This window comes from Vanellus vanellus, assembly GCF_965231255.1.
Source record: "Vanellus vanellus genome assembly, chromosome: 4".
Taxonomy (NCBI): domain Eukaryota; kingdom Metazoa; phylum Chordata; class Aves; order Charadriiformes; family Charadriidae; genus Vanellus; species Vanellus vanellus.
Genome location: NC_138909.1, coordinates 33,353,652 through 33,366,460, shown reverse-complemented (window position 1 = coordinate 33,366,460; position 12,809 = coordinate 33,353,652).

Here is a 12,809-nt window from a genome sequence, read left to right as displayed (position 1 = left end):
TATAAAGTATTTTGGAAAGAAAACAGAATGTTCTCTCTCGTCTAAGCTAAACACGCTACCTGGTGTGATAGAGCATCAATAGCACCATCCTCTTTCTGGCTCTAGAAGAGAAAATGAACTTGGTCTCTATTTTCATTAATTGATGGTACTAAATAAGTCTTCCTTAACATAATAAGGGAACCACTGTTGGCATTGCCAGACCCAACACCCAGTTGAGAGGCCAAGTTGATCATATGTCTTCATGAACAGTTCTGCGTCTTGACTCCTGGGGAGGATTTGGGGCTGGAGTAGCTCAGAGGCGGGCACAAAGTGAGCCCAGTTCAGGGCTCGGTGGCCCAGGGAAGGGAAGTAGTTCACAGACATTGTTAGCATAGCATTTTACATTGACCAGTTTGAAGTCCCTGCCACATTTTGTACAGGCTTTTTATGTGCCCACCTCTTCCCTAACGTAGTATGAAAAATCCTGGCCCTTAATGCTGGGTTTGATACCACTTAAGAGGCCGGACCCCTTAAAAATGGAGATGTTTCTATATCTAACCTGTACTAATGCAAGGCTCCATACTTGACACTTTTGATAAACCTGATCAGTTATTCTGCAGGTGCTATTCGTTTTGTAAATCACTTTACCTTCGGCACTCTGTGTCAGGAAAATTAAAGCCAGATCCATTACATTAAACCATGTTCCAATCTATTAGATCATATCACCAGGCTTTTCTTCCCTTGTGGCTAAATAATGATAATCCAGTGCTGTCCCTAGTACGGGGTTATAATTAAGGTCTTTCGTAGGCAGGTGTACTGTTTATCTATTGTTTAGAGCCATGCCAATACACTGTGGTGAATCTGCTCTCTGGCGGGAGTCCCAATTAGAGGGGTGTGACATTTATCAGAATGCTAATTAGTGAATTCTATTGTATATGTGAAGACTGTAGTAATAGAGAGTGTGGATATCCTCTTTTTTTTTTTTTTTTTTTTTTTTTTTTTTTTTCCCCTGGTGCCCTGTTACAACTATTAGAGCTAAATCTGCAGTGTGATGTCCTGGGGTCCCCCACCCCACCAGGATTTTCAGAGCTGTTGGCGTCTTCCTGTTTCAGACTGAAATTTTCTGCGCTTCTTTCTTGCTTAAAACCGATGTGTTTTCTCTTCCTCCTCTTAAGAGACTGGATTACACTGGCTGTCATTTTACTTGACCACTATTAATGGTGGCAGTGGGAATAAATTATTTTTCACCAGAAAATCTTTCAAGTTTTAAGCTTACACAGCAAACTTGAAAGACAACAATCAGTTTAGAAATTTGTCTTTATGATCAGCACTTTGTTTCCCGTTAGCCTGTGAACACTTCCTATAGGGTATCAACAGTAGATTTCAACACAAACACTTCAACTACTCCAAGTTGTTATTTGTATGTTTAATTAAGCATATGAATAACAACTTTGTAATTCTCCAGTAACTACCTGGTTTTCATATTCTGCAGGTAAAATATTTAGTTTTCCCAAATATAAAAGTCATGCTTTTGGAAAGCACAATAAAATATTTTTAAAGTTAAAAGCAGGACATTGAGACCTTCTTTCTCCTGAGCTGTTCTAATAAACACTGTTACAGGATGCTTGGTATCAAATAAGTGTGCACTTTACACAATGTTTTTTGTTCTGATTGACTACTTGTGTTATAAAACTCAGAAGAGCTTGGGAAGACTGATTCCCTCCATGGAAATCAGCTCCACTTTGTCATCACACGAGGAGACACAAGGTTTTTCTCCTTTTCAGTGGCCAAGCTGTATAGCTATACAGCCATTTCCTTGAGACCTTCAGGAAGTCGGGGTTGTCCATGAAAAATAACTGCTTCAGGTCTCCCAGTCCTTCTCTTGGTAAGAATTTTTGGCAGGAGTGCTGTGCTAGCATTGCTTTCACCGTGAACAAGAGCCTTGGGAATGGCAGACAAGGAGCTCTATGTAGTGTAGTGCCTTCTGTAATTCCCTAATTAAAAAGAAAAAAAAAGAAAAAAAAAAGAAAAAAGGAAGAAAACAACAAACCCACAAACAAAAAAAATGAAACTCAAGAAACCCCCACCAAAAAACCCAATCCCTTTTTTCTTTTAATGGAGCTTGCAGGTAAATGCAGATTCTTGGCATTATGCACAGCTTGTTCATGTCAGATTGCTGTGCAGCAGCCTTTGAGGTGGACTATGGCATTCGCTTCAGTGTAGTCCAAAATTAAACCCCTGAATTATTTATATGAATTATTTACATATGCTATTTTTTACAATGGGGATGAACCCCTTTCTCTCTAAGGTCGTACATAGAATAAGCATGTTAGCGTAAAACATATTCCTTGTAAACCCGCACCTAGAATTTATTATGATGCATTTAAAAAGATCCACAGTTTAACCACTGCTTGATTTCTTTTAGCCTTATGTATATTTTAGAGGGCTTTTTGCATTTCTAGCTACCCTAATGGAGACGGCCTGCTGCAGATACACTGCTCTCGGAAAGCAAATGCTGTACCTAGATAAGTAACTAACTTTTTCAGGCACTGCCTTTAGGGGGAGAAAAAAATCCAAACTTCTTAAAGGTCACTTTGTAAACCAATAGTTTGTGTCAAATGCTTCTGCAGCTCTGGACACTCTCTAGTGGTCACCTATAATTGAACATTGTAAGAAAATGTCATATCTTGTCTTTTTGTCACTTGTTCTTTATCTCTCTGAGGGGCCAACTTCCCTCCTCCCCTACTCTCCCGCTTGCTATTGCATTTATACAGTTCCATTTCAGTGTACCTTGTTAAACAATGCTGCAGATGGCCCTAGAGGGTTTTTGTTTTTTTTTTTTTTCTCCAAAGCAGATAAATTTATGAAAATTATTTCTTTCCCCAATAAGAAAATTTTAGAAAACAAGTGTTGTTTCCATCTTCCAATTTTTTTTTTTAAAGGGTTGAAATGTGAAACTGGATTCTGAAATATGTTCCCTTCTATGTTTGTTGATCCATTGCGTAAGAACAATGCCAAATTACCTGCGCATTTGTGCTCATTTCTCTGGTTTGTACCGCACTTTGCATAAAAAGGAAGTGTTTGGTTTATTTCAAGAAGAGTTTGAAATGCACGGTTTTGGCTTGTTCCCAGCAGAACACAATTTGACTTTAAAGATACCTTTGGGGATATTTCCCCCATTCTGCCAGCGTCTTCCAGCCTTTCCACCCGCTTTCCCTGGCTGCTGGGTGGCACGCCATGTCACCTTGTTCAGTCTCCTTTTCCTTGTAGACAATGCTAGACTGCTGATGTTATTTCTGTCACCCTGGGTCTTGAGATGACTTCTGCTGTGCAGAAGTGCAGAGGTACTCATGACACGCAATTTGGTAGCTGGCTTGAGGAGTGCCCACAGACTTTAGTTGTTACCTGGAGGACAGTGACAGCTGGAAAAACCTGCTGGGCAGCTGGTGGTTGGGATGCGGAGCCCTGGAGTGGCCCATGCTGATGCTCAAGGATCTCCGCCCGCATGAGGCGCTCTGCCTGCCTTGCTCTAGGTGGCAAACAGTGTGGGATCTAAGCCACTGGTGACTGCAGGGTGCGTATGGAGACAGCCAACCCTTCCACCTTCTTGCAGCACACGTGAAGGAAGAAATAGGAGAAGGGAAGGCAGACTGTCATCACCAGGCTAGAGATACGAAGCTGCTGACATGAAAATTCCCTGTAGCCATTCCCAGTATGTGAAATTCTGTTTGAATGTTCATCTTAAATGGTGATTACCATGCGACAGTACTATTATCTCTAGTGATAAGCTGGTCTGCCTGGAACTTCCTTTTCCATGGTATTTTAATATATTCAGTGCTCAGTTTTGCTTTTATTAGCTGGCTGTCTTTAGCATATCTATGAAGAAATTCACAGATGTGGTTAAGCCAAAAGCTTTTAGTAAAGTGTTGGGAGAATATTAAATTACCTGTAGAAATTAATTTTATGAGAATTCTGATGTAATGCTCGCTGAACAGCCCATCGATACTTGCCTGAAGCCTGTAAAGTTTTACAGGCACAACATGCTCTGCAAATATTACACTTCACCGTAAATTTGAAATCAGTATGGCCTTAAACTCTTGTACCATGCAGATACAGTATATCCCATGGTAATACACAAGGTAAGCTGTACATCCAAGATGTAAAGCACATTATTGGAAATGTGCACATATGGTGTCCATCACTGTTTGCCTCTCTTGCAGCTGAGCTGATATTGCTAGTTGTGTTGATTTCCAGTTGGACAAATCAGTAAAGAAAACAACCAGCATGCAGGCTACTTGCCTTATGAAAATGTCCGCTTTTAGCTGTACTAACGGCGGGTAGCCAGTGAGACTTTATTTATAGCACTTTGAGCCGCTGCATCCAAACTGGGAGCTCGTGCCATCTTGCCTTCAACCTTTCAAGTGCTTGTTCACTCACCCTCATCTAACTGCTTAGCATACAACGCTATTTTGTACTTGGCCCAAGAGTGCAGCTTCGTCGTCCACAGCAGTAGAAAATCAGGGGGGTCCTTGAAAGAATGATAGGCAAATGAATCTCACTGACGGTAGCATCAATTAACTTAGTAATGTATTACAATTGCCACCAGTAAAGATTACAAGCTCGAGCGATCTTGAGCATATCAGAGCTCCGCAGGATGCTGGCCTTGCACACCTTGCCAGTGCGGCACTGCTAAAGGCTAAAAACAGCCAAATAATCCTTGCAGAACTAATAAGTAACATTTCAAGCTATACTGGTCAGTCCAGTTCAACATGCCAGCTCCTCCCTCTCCTCATGCAAGCGCAGCCTGAGACCACCTTCCACCAGAACGTGCTCTACGTATTTGTAACCGATTGGTAAAGAGCTTTTGGAGTAACCCTGCAAATGTGTACCACCAGCAAGCTGGCATTGGCATTACTGGGACCATGCTGTTAATTAGGGCTCTATGAACTTCCAAAGCAGCCTGTTAGCACACCATGGCTCCAGCGTGCTGCTTCTACCCTTTGGTTCTCTGTTGCTTGCCTTAGCTACAGAAGGATGGGGCAAGTGCATTAAAGAGGCCCTGGAGGCATTACTCTGGAGACCTGACGGGTCAGTCAAGGTCTGCAAAGAGATTGCAGGCAATGATGCTTGTCCCCCCCCCTGCTGTGTACCCTAGAATATGCACAGGGCAAGGTAGCAACCGTGGTACTTTACGGTTTTTTGCTACTCTGCATGTAACTGGAAGGCTATCTGTGTTTGCAGGGCTCCATTTCACTATGAAGCTGCAACTTCTTCCCGTGAAGAGCTAGTTTGGGTTTCACCTACCCAAAGATGATCTTCTGGTAAAGAGCCTTTTTTGGCAACTGTCCTTATAGCAGCCTTTGGTTTTTTTAGCTACAGGATTTCTTGAGGGAAGGTGACTCTTTAAGGCTGATGTTATCTATTCTAAGCTCTTAAATTTGAGTCCTTGATGGGTTTCCTGGTTAAAAAGCTTAATATTGTGCGTTGTCTTCCAAAAAAATGTATCAAAAGTCAAGCATTTGAAAGTAAGAAAATGCAAGAGTACTAACTGCAAGAATGCTAATTTTACATGTTGACTTTCTCCACATTTCTGTGTGCATCCCAAAGATAGGACAGCTTTTGTAAGAAAGAAAAGGAGGGCGTGACTGACCATCTGTATCGTAATACCTACTTAAAAGGGGTAGGATTAAGATGGAACTTATTGTAGTGCTTGATTTTATAATTTAATGTCCTGTTGTTACAATTTCCATGGTTTCCATTTCTTTTGGAAAGATGATAGTAAAGATGAGCACTTTCTTCAACTCTTAAAATAGAAATATATGTATTTTGCATATTGGCATTTTCAGTTTTTCCTCTTGCAAGCACTTTCTGAATGCAATGAGAATAAGCAATGTGAGGGAATTATTTCATGTTTTTCTATTCACCTTCTTAAAAAACCTTTTGTAAATGACAGCTTCCCCAGACTTATAAATTTAAAAATTTTCATTGGTATAAGGAAAAACATAATTTTTCAGCATTGTTTCTTGCGGATGGCAAGGCACATCTGTTTTCTGAAGGTTTTTCTGTTTACTATTTAGTTACTTACATAAAACTGGAAGATTTTAAACCTTTCCAGCATAATCAGAAAGAATCCTAGGCTTGCTGACAGTTTTAAACATATGGAACTTCACATATGGATGATAAACTATTTTGAAAATAGTAATGTACTTGCAAGCTGTAACTTCCTGAATAATTATTAAAACTTGATTATTTTTTTTTTCTGTTTTGACATAGCTGACTTCCCTCTTTTGATAATACTTTTTTATGATAATGACACATTTATGTTCACAAATGTGGTCATCTCAATTCCTATGAAAATTATGCATACTGTTCAACAGAAGTCTTAAGAATCACTGCAGGGCACTCAGCTAATGATATGATATTTCATTATGCCCTTATCAAGGAACGTGCTGTGTAATGTGACTATAAGTAATTGTTTTTCAATTAAGGTGTACCAGTTTCCAGTTATAACTGTCTTTCTAGCTAATAGTATTTCTTCAGTCTCATTAAGGTGTGTTATGCAAGTAACCATTGAGAACTATCAACTAGTTCTTCTGCAACTAAGAAAAGCAAAGAACTGAGGAAGGAGGCCCAGCTAGTTTGACAGTTCCACCTTACATAAACATTTTTAACCAGAGCTTGAAAAATACAGCATACAGTTTAAACATCATGCAACCTCTAACATCGAACCTGCTCCTGCTGCCTTCATTGCAGAGAAAATGCTGTTTCACCTCTGGTGGTAACTTTATATCCAGGCTTACAGGACACAGCTTCTCTTTGCTTTTTAAGGACTCGGTTGTCTTGTGGGAAATTAATATATGTAATTTCTCAACAATAAAGTCTTGACAAATTTGCTTAGAGCTCAGTGCAAATGCAACAATCCTGTGCATGTTGAATTGTTATCTAACAAAAGTGTAAGGAACAGTATTACTATTTTATTATATTAGTATTCCTAACAGTAATTACACTATATGACTTTCTTCTCTCTTTTAATTGGGATTTTATTAAAATTCAGATCTGAATTCTGCCATTCTTTCTGCTGTTGGGTAGTAATTTTCTCTGCAAATAGTAACTCGGGCTACTGGCAAAGCACAGTGTTGTTCAGCATGATTAAGGGTATTAGAATCACCGTAAATTGTTCAACTTGTGCAAATACTATCGTATTTGAAGTTCTTGCTTTCTGGAAATGGGAGAAAGTGATCTCTTAGAGTTAGAAATATAATATTAATAAATTGAGATTTATACACTGGAACACCTTCTGTGTAATTTGTTTTGTCCAGATTACAAGGCATATGGGACACCTTTTTTCTCTGTGTATCAATAGAAATTCTGTAGTCTAATAGATGTGCAAAGGATGTAAATTAGTTTGAGCTTCCCCTTCTGTGATTTAATGTATTTACATATAACAATCAAGGCATAGACACTTTTCCTGAGTTACTACACTAAAACATAAGCAATAATACCATAGTTTAAAGACTTCATGGTTGGACTGTCAAGTAGATTGTTTTTGTCTAGTTCTTATTGGGATGGTTAGCTGGAACCTCCACAATGGGAGGCAATGATGGTTTGGGGTCTGTCCCCCTCTCCCCTTTATAGTTCAGATTGTGCCTAATTAAATTCACATTTATATTTAGGTCGAGTAGAAATCAGGGGGTGTATATGTATGCAAAATATGGGCTGACAGCAATTCTTGCCCTGGGCATCTCTAGATGTCTCGGTGATCTGGCAGTGAAGGTGATTACCTGCTTTTAGTCACAACAATGGGCTTCTGGGCGTGACAAGGTTGAACTAGACAAAAAGCCTAAAATACCAGAGAATCAGCGATTACAGGACCCTGGTGGGTAAGGGAAAAGAGCAACTTTGCTGCTGAACTTAAAAGATTATTCTCTTTTTCTTCTCCCCCTTTAAACTTAGGGAGAAGAAAGAGAAAGCAATGGTGGATTAGGGAAAGAGTGACAGTTTCAGACAGTCTATTCAAACTATAAGGAAAGATATTTTGAGGCAAAATAGATGGTTTTGTGACACAGATGAGACAAATATATGTAGAGATAGTTTAACTATGTGCATCAGTGTGCCAGTGTCATGGTCACAACTCTGCCAGCGGATAAAGTTACCTTCTTTCTTAGGTTCCCCTTCACTTCTAGGAGGATGTGGAGTTGTCATGTAAATAGGGGCTTTGGGGAAGTTGGTTACTCACGAAAAACTGCCTGATGCTGACAAGTCCTAAATGGACTTCTACCATTTGCCACATCCATTAAGCCATTGAATGTCCATTGAGATGGAAACATCACTTGTGCCATGTAAACAAGCTCTAACTACTTTAATTCGAGAAAGGCATGATGTGATTATAACTAATATTAGACGTAGCGTTGTAAAACACTAATAGAATGTCTAATATTCCTTATGGTCTGGTTCCTTATACTGTGTTTAGATGCAGGTGGAGGCAATGAAGGGTTGCAGCTAAGGAACACGATGGAAAAGAATAGATGATAATCTTAAGACTCACAAATACTTACTGAACAAAATATTAAGTGGGCACAACTCAAGAGCAGAAGGTCGATAATCCATAGAAGCTCATGCTGTCAACGGCAAGGCAAAAGAAAGAGACTGAATAGAGGAGAGAACAAAATAGTTTTCAGAGAAGCTTCCTGCACTGAGGAACATACAGAAGTGAAGGCCTTACAGAAGATCTCGCAAAGTAGAATTTAATACTAGAAACAGAGAGGACTTGGAGATGAGTTAGACAAAGACTAAGGACAGTAGATAAAGAGAGAGGAGGAATGAAAGGGTTGAGGAAAGGCAAACAGAAATGTGCATGAGAAGACAGGAGATTCACCCCAGTATGAAGATGAGGTGTCATAAATAACTTCGAAGCACAAAGAGGTCTGTCACCACAGCACAACAAGGTGGGGTGCTGTCTGCTGAGAATGAGTACTGATATAAACAAGAAATATTCGCTATCAGATGAGTAAGATTTTTAGAACAGTTGTCCAGTATATGTAGTAAAAGTCAAATTCTATCTGACTTTGAAATTAAGTTTGATTAGTATCTGAAAATTATTTGGCATGGTTGATTGACCAAGACCATTCCTTTTGCTCTTATACACATGAAAAATGCTGGTACCTAAAAGGAATGGTTTTGATATGTACTCAGCACACTCTTATGAAAAGATCTTGGACAACAATGGGCTTTCATAATTGTGTGTGTGTTTGTTTTTTATTAGATCATTAATGCATTAGTTTACTTCATGAATGTCACATCCATTGCAGTTTATGTGGTGTGATAGGAGATGAACGGAGGCTTCTTGACACTCCAGTTAAAGGAACAAAATGAAAATTGAGCATGAAAAGTGCTTAACAGTGCAACAAAAGAGAAGATTGCTAAAAAAAATAAATCTACTTTGTTACAAAACTGCAGCTTAGAATTGTAAGGTTTAAAAATGGTCACAGCTCTCTAATTATATTCCATTGTCCCTAATGCATGAATGAAAATTAAAAGAATGAGTATCATGTTTTGATCTGAAACAGTTGTTTTTTAAGTAGTGTTCAGATGAAGGAAAGAAATAATATGCAGTTATTCTTTATTTCATCATTTTAATTCATTATTTACATAGTCTATTATAAATTTATACTGTCTACAGAGGCTATCAGGACAATTACATGATTTCTTTCTTAATCTAAGTTGGTAATAAAAATTGAGTTCAAAAACAGTAAGCAGGCTTTGCTTGAAAAAAAAAGAAAGTTGTGTTATTGTTTGTTTTGGATCTTGGTTAGTTTTGCTATGCTGAGGGCTATTGAATGTTTCATTTCAAGCCACAACAGTGATTTTTTTTAACTTTTTTTTAGTCTCTGAATTTTTGACTGAAACAAACCAAAATTTTAAAGAAACACAGTCAATACTGTTTAATCTAGCTATATAGCAGTACATTTTAAAATCGGAATTCTTCATGTTTTTATTGAAAAATTCATAAAGTTCAACAGATCAGAGCAAAAGGAGATGAAATAGAGAAAATTGGCTATACAGCACTCGATCTTACTTTTCTATATATCGTACTTGACCTTCAATGATTTGTGTGATCTATACTGACTTTTTTCACTCTAACTTATTCTACTATTTTTCTGGATGCAAATCCCACTACTAGAAATCTCCATGGCTGCTTCTTCAAGATGACAGACGCTATCGTATTTAGGTCAAGAAATTGGTATTCTTTTTTCTGGATAAGTGATAAACATTACTATTTAACAGAAGGTTTAAAATGCTTTCCAGAAGGGTGTTTGGGGTTTGTGTGGGTTTTTTTGTTTGTTTGTTTTTTATTATTATTGGGGGCTGTACAGTACCAGCACGTAGTGAAATTTTTTACTTTTCCAAAATGGAAGCTGTAGGCCAAACTCCAGATGGATTAAAGCGCAAAATCTCAAGAGAAAAATGACAAAAGGACTTCTCATTTCCATGCGAACAGATCAAAAAAAGAGAAAACATGGCATTATCAAAAAGAGCAAAGTCCCCTCAGACTTCCATCCTGCTTTACAGAGAGCACATAGCTTTTCCTGTACGCTATATTCAAAGCAATGTGAAGAAGATGGATCAGTTATGGGTAAGCGTATGACTTGGGATGCTTAGCAATATCTCTTAGGATGGGCAATCTGTTAAATAGAAAAGAAGTGAGAGGTGCTGATAGCTTGACTTGAAGTGCTTTCATTTATACTGTTGATACCAGTATCAATTAACCCTATGACGGAGGCCTGTTATTGTAATGCTTTCCCCCTGAGTAGTTAGAATAACAGCTTCTCCTGCCTTCTGTTTTAAGTTTCTTAACCTCAGTCTCCTAAATAATTACTTCTCCATTTTTATTCTGTATTATGTTAAGGATTCTTTTAGTTTACAGAGTTAAATGGAGGGAACAGTGACTATCAGAAGCAAGACTATACATCCGGTAAACTTTCGGAGTTGCCTAAGTGATTACAAACCTCTTGTTTGGTGACTTATGGGTTTTTGTTTTGTGATTTTTTTTTTTTTATTTATTTTTTTTTAAGGTTCTTTGTTTTAAGTAATTGTTCTGAAGCAAAAGAGAGATGCGTCTTGAGCAGAAAAATCATGGGTGAGTGGGGATGAGATAACATGTGGATGTAAGATGACATTTTTGGCTAAGCTGGTGAATTTCCTACATCAAAATATGACTGTCTTACATGAGTACAAGATCTGCACCATGACTACTGCAAACCTGAAAATCTGGGTAAAGCAGGTGTCGCTTCCCTCATGTGTTTTTCTTTTTATTTTTGAAGACACTTAACATGGGGGTGGGGAAGAAAAAGAAAAAAAAAAAAAGTCCAATACAGATACCAAATCTTGAAAAGCACAGTGGATCTAGCCCAAACATATTGAGAAAAGATTGATGTGTTATTTCTATAGGACAGACTGGAAGACTATTAGAAAACGGAAGGAGAGAAAGAGTTAGGGTAGTCTTTCCATGCAGGGAGCCTTAAGGATAAGGAGGAGGAGAACTGTGAGTAGAGTATGATTCTAGAGCAGAATATAAAGGTTAGATGTCATGTACGGTATCTGCTAGTAAATTATTATTATGTTTCTCTTCTGTGATGGAAAGGCACTGATATAAAGGTTGATTAGGTCTAGGTTAAACTTAATCAGCTCTGGGAACATAAGTGAATAGATTTCCTTTTGAACCAGATACTGTTGACTTACCTGACTTGGACTGATTATGTCAAGTAAAACTGTCCTATACCACATGTGTTTTATCCCAGTTATTTCTGTGACCTAGAAATACTTTGCTCACATGGAACTTTGACTTTGAAGAATATAACTTATAATATGAGCAGAGGAAGTGCAATGTAGAGCAAGTCACAGATCCATTGAGACTGAAACCTCGATAACTGAGAGAAGAGGAAAAAGTGCTTTGATACTCATATGATGCCCTGTAATTGAAACATTGGCTCACTTGAGTTACTGCTTCTATAAATTCAAGTGCACAATATGAAGTGACAATTTCCTCATGGGAAAGAGTCAAGACCTTGGCCCTTTAGCAAGATATATTCAAAATAATGAGGTGCTGTTCTATGTGTTAGCTTCAGAAATATTTGCAATTTAAGATGTACCAATTAATAAATCACATATGTCTTAATTTGCTGTTCTCAGTATGAGAAACTACCTTATTAAGTCATCAGACTGACATTAAAAGTAATAAATTACATATACCAAGTTTATTTTTCATAACTGAGCAAAAAATATAATTATCAAGGCTGTGAAAATAATGGCTTGGATAGATTTGTTATTTATCTTTCAGGAGAGTGGTGTGGAGTTTGGTTTGGCTTGTTGGTTTTGGGGGTTTTTTGGTTTTTTTTTGGTTTTTTTTGGGTTTGTTTTTTTTTTTTTTTTTTTAAAAACAACTTGCTGTGCAAAATGCCAGTACTTTGCAGGATTCCACCCATCTCTCAAAATAAGCTCTAGTCCTGCACTATAAATGTTCCTTAGCTGTCCTTGCAGACATGTCATCCTCTCCTTGGGCAACCTTAATCACAAATTGCTATGATCATATAACATTCTGTGCTATATGATAAGCAATTGCGGAGTAAGGCCCTCCCTAACTGGGACTTGCTACTCTGTTGTGTAGTGCTCTTGCTCCTGTAAATGGAGTTCTCTCTCCCCCCACCCCTTCCAAAGGACAGCTCTAAACATTAGAAGATAGGAAACAATTAGAAACTATAGGAAAACTTGTGTCACTGGTTGTTAAAATTATTGGAATAAAAATACTCTGCTGTGTCACCTAATAGAGATCT